The following is a 6,000-nucleotide window of genomic DNA, read 5'->3' on the forward strand; positions in this document are numbered from 1 at the left end:
TTTAAAGAGTTTTATTAAAAGTCCAATTTATTTATTTATTTAATAATTTTGAAATACTTCATTTTATAATTTAAAAATATTAGGACATATGATTTTATAAAAGGTAATTTTTGGAAATCAGTGACTTTTAAAGGAAAGTCAAATTGTAATTTGAATAGGAAAGGGATCATTTAAGGGTAGGAAGGGAATTTTAGGAAGGAGGGTTTTGAGAGAAGGTATAAATACCCACCATATGAGCAAAATCAAACTTTGCACAAGGTGGAGAATACCCAAAGGTAACTCTCTATCTCTCCTCTTATTTTCTCTTTCTCTCTCCCTTTCCTTTTTTTTTTAAAAAAAAAAACACACCACACACCACCACCACAATCACCGGTGGCCAGCTGCCACCACCACAGCCGACCGCCGCCACCCGCCAGCATGGCGCGGCAGCAGCAGCCGCCGTGGGGGAGGTGGCGCCGACCACCCTCCCCCTTATTCTCCTTTTCGTGCATCAAACAAAAAAAATATCTTTTTGCTTTAATCCTTCATCTAATTAATTATTTTGGGTTTTGTGATGATTTTATGATGTTTAATTATAAGTGTAATGTAAATAAATTTTCAGTTTTGATTTTGAATTAAAAAGCTCCAAATTGAAAACCCTAGGTTTCTAAATTATTGTATGTTGAAGGAATTTGATTATGGGTGGTTTAAATTATTGAAATATGTATTTTAAAACACATTTATAGCAAGTTTTGATGATTTAATAAAGCTGAAAATTTTATTATTAGTAAGCCATAATTAAGTTTCTTGAAGGGATTTTTGACTACCCATTAATTGGGATTAAAATAAGGGGTTTTAAATTAAATTTCAGCTTGTTTAAATCATTTATGAGTGAATTAAGGAGTGTATATATTGCTGGAAATTTGTGTAAAGTAGATATTAATACCTCTTTGTAATTTTGGATTGTAGGAGATTTCCAAGTGAGTGATTTTGTGTAATCGTGTCGATTTTGAGATCGTATTCAAGGTACGTTCGCGTACTTGGTATTTATTTGATGATATAGGAACATGAGGCTTTGAATAATAAATTCCAAGTAGTATCATGATATGTTTTGATTGGAATTTGTTACTTGGTTGATGTTGGTGATTGAATTATGAAGCATAGATTATTTGTGATGGATTAGTGATTGAAAATAATTATATTGGCATGTTGAGTATGAACAACACTTTTATTATTGGCATGATTGAAAGCATGTTTAATTAAACTAAATATTTAATTAATTTGGTTTGGAATATAAAGAGGGAATTTTATTATGGTTCATATAATTTTTATTGATGCTATGAGCATGAGGAAAGAGCTATTTAAGTGTCTAAAGGCACGAGGATTAAATTACATCGTGGTGCCTATATGCACTTAAGGTGTTTCCAACATCGAGGGATAGGATTTGCGGCGCATTATGTGTTTAAGGTGTCTTTGACACCGATGTAGATTAAAAAGGATTCAACATTAAAAGATATGTGGTCACTAATTATTCAATAATTAATTTGGTATAATTGATTGCTTGTATAATTATAATGTTTGGTTATTGCTATAGTTTGTGAGTAATCACCAAGTAAAATAATATGTAAATAATGTAAAGTGAAATAGACTATGCACCAAAACTCTTGGAACGTATATACCTTGAGTATGAACATATGGGGGTGGTTATGCGATTTTATATTTGATCATAATTTCTACTGGGACTACAGGACGCTGTATATTCCTTTTTATTATGCGCAGGAATTTCGCCACTTACGAGTGATTTATTTTATAGTAGCACGGTTAGATCCCGTGTTAGTACCCCTTTATTGGGGCAGGTTAGGAGGAAACCCGTTCGATGCGTAATCAAACTAAATAAATAATTTAGTTATGTAACGAATGTTCGTGTTGTATGTTGTATGCTTGAAAACAGGTGCAACAAGGTAAGTCCTGTGATTGATAGGACTAAAGCATGATAGTGTGTTTCTTAACGCTTATGTACTCAGCTTTGCTGATTGTATGTTTGTTTGGCCTTGTCTTTACATTGGCCCTACGACGACCCATTTCTAATGGCGAGTAATGGGGACAAGTAGAGAGAAGCTTTTCAGGTGATGAAGCGTTTTCATGATGGGCATGAGTGAACAGCGAATCATGTTTAGTTTCCATAAGTTTATGATGTGGTTTATCGCTTTAATTATTATTATTATATGTTATGATTGAGAGACTAACGCAAAGGATTTTAAGTATTTGTTTGGTTTTAATAAGGGGCCTACGATGTTCCAAGTTGTAGGTTGATTACTTTTGACATTGGTTTGACTTTACTTTTGTTGGGTTTGACTTTTAAGTTGACTTGTTTTGAATAGTCTTGAAAAGAGTCTTCCGTTGTGTGTCTTTGATATTTGCCTTAATCGTTTTCACGGTGGCGGTAATGTCTTAGATTTTCCTGATTCGTATTTTAAAAAGAGTAAAACAGGTATTTTAATGGAAATAAATTTATAGGATGTTACAACTATTAGGTCCTGTTTACTTTACCTTAAAACAATAAATTAACTAGAAATTAATCTAGTTTAGTGAATAATTTTAACTCAATGAAAAAAATAAAAAACCGGTAAATTTTTTAAAAAAATATAAGGAAAAATTGCCCGGAATAATTTCAACTTTGGGGCATCTGCTAAAAATAATCTCACCTTTAGATTAATTTTAAATAATCCGACCTTTATATCTAATTCGCTCAAAATGGTCCCAATCGGTCATGTACTTCCTCTGTCCCTTTTTTTTTGCCCCATTGCCGAAATGTAGTCAAACTTTATAAACTTTGACCATAAATTCTCATTGTTTATAAAGGAAGTATAGTCATGTGAGATCTTGTTTGGTTCGTCTCATTTTAAATTTAAGATTTTAGAAAATAACACCACAAATTTCTCAAAAAATGGATTATAACACCATATATTTTCAAACTTTTATTATAACACCACATAAAAACCCAAAAATTGGATTTCACCACCACTTAACGGATTCTTGGATGGAATCCGTTAAGTGGGGGCCACGCTGCCACATATCACCATATTATTGGTTTTAAAAAATAAAAAAAAAACAAAATAAAATCCCAAAACGATACTAGCCACCCCATTCCCACCCCCGGTACCTTCTTCCACGCCGAAACCCTCTCTCCGACACACCTGCAGCCACCGCACCACTTCCAACACACCCACAGCCACAACACTTCCGACATTCCCACAGCCACCGAAACCCCCCTCCTTCACCGACAGCCACCACCGTTTTTTGACTTCCCAAAAATAAAACAGCAGCTAGAGGTCAAAATCGATCAATTTAGTGTAACACCCCGATTTACTAACTAATAATAAACAATAAATAAAGGAAAGATAGACAACCTTTAAATAAAATTGTGGAAGTATACACCTAAATCGAAGGTATCATCGCCACACTCAACAACCTGTCAAGTGTTAAGGCTTACAAAATCTCAATAATTACAACTCAAAAAACTAGGTGAGCCATTAGTACAACTTTACAAACTCGTTACAGCATACTAATCGAAACACTTGAGCTCCTTTAGCTACGATCACTTGTTAAACCTGCTTAGAAAATCTTGACTACTCACCATTAAGGACAAGTTTCAAAATAGGTCGTCGCAGGGCCACCATAAGAAAAAGACATGGCCGCAAACACAAATAGCACAACATACAAACACACACGTCAGCAAAAGGCTGAGTAATCACCACATATCAAAATACATAGTATAACAAAATAACCAACATTACTAGCTCAATTAAACAATGTAGTTCAAAACTACATTACATGTTGTACTCTGAAAATGACCTTTGTCAGACTCAACCTCGAATAATAATAATACGATCTTTTACTCAATTAACTCATCTATCGCATAAGTGTGTCATGCTCTTTGTTCTATACCTAGTCTTGGACATGAGTAATTCGAATAACAAACCAACAAGTGTAAAAACTTGAATATTCTCAATAACATGAAAACACCTTAAACCAGACCACATACGGGCCAAATCCCACTGTAGGGGACCATTGAAAAATAAATAATAAAGATTGTACCTCATTCTTAACTCATGATTATCATCTCATTACCAACACGCCAAGGACTAAGGTCTATAACGCCGAGCCTCAAACCAAGAATAAAATATAATTCTCAACCTTTTGATCTCATACATCGATCAAATAACTATTTACATGATAATAAATAAAATTTCAACAATGACACATGTTCCCAAATAACATAATAATTCAATTCATAAATATCTCAACTCGATCTTAGGAAAATCAAACTAGTACCCAAAATTAGTTAATTCTCAACCCAAAATAATACTCTGCATTAATAACCCTAAACCTTGATAAAACAATACTCCTTATAGCAACAACATTAAAAACCCTAGAAAAATAACACAATCAATCAAAACCACAAAAATAATACGGCAATTTGAATCATATTATACCACACACTAATCATGTATATATATAAATCATGATCATATATAATTCACAAATTATAAAATTTACACAAAAAAAATACGAAGTACAATTAACAAATCCAAAAATTAATTAAGGTCGTGTGATTACCTTGCAAAAACGGTCACTCTTAACAAAAATAGCAATACAAGACCACACATCTGCATAATTGCTATATCATCCCATAAAATGTTGGTTTTTAGATTAATCAAAAGCATTTATATCATAATGCTAATAAGTGATGATGATAATGATGCGCAAAAGCAATTCTAAATTGTAGAAATCAATATAAGAAAAACAAGTTTCTTTCTTTTATTTTGGCTGCACTCGTATGCCGTGAAAGATATACAGGGTTTTATAAAATTATCCAATATATATGTTTTTCAAATTTTATAAAAACTATAATTTTATATTTTATAAAATCATCAAATACACGGGTATTACAATCTACCCTCCTTAAAACAAGTTTTGTCCCCGAAACTTAAGTTTAAAAATTTAGGGTATTATATTTAGGGTCAAATTTGACCATTCGGTCCCTAAACCGACCAATTTCAACCGCTTGTGGCCGTTTTTGGTGGTGGAATGAGGGTTGTGTGCGATTTTGGTTGTTTAGGGTTTAGGGAATTGTGGGTTGGGTTTGAATTGGTTGTGATATGCAGTGGTTTCGTGGTGGTTTGCAGTGGGTTGTGTGCGAGAATGTTGAGGGGTTGCGTGGTTTTTGTGATGGTTCGAAGTGGCTGGGGTGGTTTTCGGCTGGTTTCGACGGATATGGTAGGGGTTGGGGTTGCCGGCGACAGGAGTTAGGCTGTCGGCGGTATGAGTCCAGGTTGCCGGTGGTGGGGCTGGGCTAGGTTAGGGTTTATTTTTTTTTTCAATTTTTTTTATCTTTTTTTTAAACCAATGTCTTATTGACACATGTCCAGAATAGGCCTTACTAACGGATTCCATCTAACAATCCGTTAGATGGTGGTGAAATCCAATTTTGGGGTTTTTTTTTTTTTTTTTTAATTTTTTTTATGGTGTTATAATAAATGTTTGAGATTTTGTGGTGTTATAATTCATTTTTTGAGAAATTTGTGGTATTATTTCCTAAAATTTCCTAAATTTATTATCAACTTTTTATAATTTTTTCGCATATAAAAATGGAGATATAAATGTATTAACACATGTCTTGTAGACCACGCATAGTCAAATGGGGAAAAATAAATAAAGGGACGGAGAGAGTAATAAAAATAAAATACAATGATATTAAAAAAAAAAAAGTTATAACAAGTTACTTAACACATGTCGGCATTTGGTTTGTCAAAATAATAAAAATAAAATACAACGATATAAAATAAAAAAAGCTAAATTTTTTTGAAGAAAAAATAAAAAAAATAAAAAATTTTAAAAACCACCTACCTGCCCTAGCCACCCTACCCCGCCACTCCTGACTCCCCTGCTTCGAGGCTCTTGCCACCCATGCAGGCTCCAACCCCAACCCCAACGCTCAAGTTCAACATTCCTCCTTTT

This window comes from Chenopodium album, chromosome 18 (genome assembly GCF_948465745.1).
Source record: "Chenopodium album chromosome 18, dcCheAlbu1.1, whole genome shotgun sequence".
NCBI classification, from domain to species: Eukaryota; Viridiplantae; Streptophyta; class Magnoliopsida; order Caryophyllales; family Amaranthaceae; genus Chenopodium; species Chenopodium album.